A 692-nucleotide genomic window follows, 5' to 3' on the forward strand; every position below is an offset into this window, starting at 1 on the left:
TCTCTCTCTCTCTCTCTCTCTCTCTCTCTCTCTCTCTCTCTCTCTTGCAGCATCTTTCATACATAATTCCTTCCTAGCTCCCTCCTGGCTTGTCACTCAATGCTCCTCTTAGATAACTCATTTCAACACCTCACTCGCACAGTTAACAAGAGTATTTAAACTAACGAATATAGGGCAAACTTCACATATTTCTGATCACTGCATATCAGTCTAAATCCTACATCAATATCGATTCTAAAGTTGACATTTCTCCAAGTTCCGATTTTCATGTTCAAGGACTTTTTTTTTTTTTCTTTTCGAGGCTTTTTTTTTTTTCTATCTTCATGTTCGAGGCAGAGGTATGGCAGAAAATCCATGTCAAGAAAAAGAACAATACGATCTGAGAAGCGATCCGAGTACTGGAAATATCAGCAGGTTTTGTAGTAGTACACCACCACTTTCAGGCTAAAATTTGCAACATATTGTCAGTAGTATAAACAATTTGTTATGGTATGTGTTTAACTTACATTATATTTGCTAATGTCTCCTGCTAACAAGCTTGTAGTTGCGCTGCGAATGTACACTAATCAATATCGCAAAAAAACAAAACAAAAAAAATAGATAAAGATGAAGCTGAACGAAACAATAAGAAATACGAGCGAAAAGCAGGAAAGATCTGCCAGTGAGCGCTACGCCACTGACTACCCACCCCT

Source organism: Scylla paramamosain, chromosome 19 (assembly GCF_035594125.1).
Source record: "Scylla paramamosain isolate STU-SP2022 chromosome 19, ASM3559412v1, whole genome shotgun sequence".
Classification (NCBI taxonomy): Eukaryota; Metazoa; Arthropoda; class Malacostraca; order Decapoda; family Portunidae; genus Scylla; species Scylla paramamosain.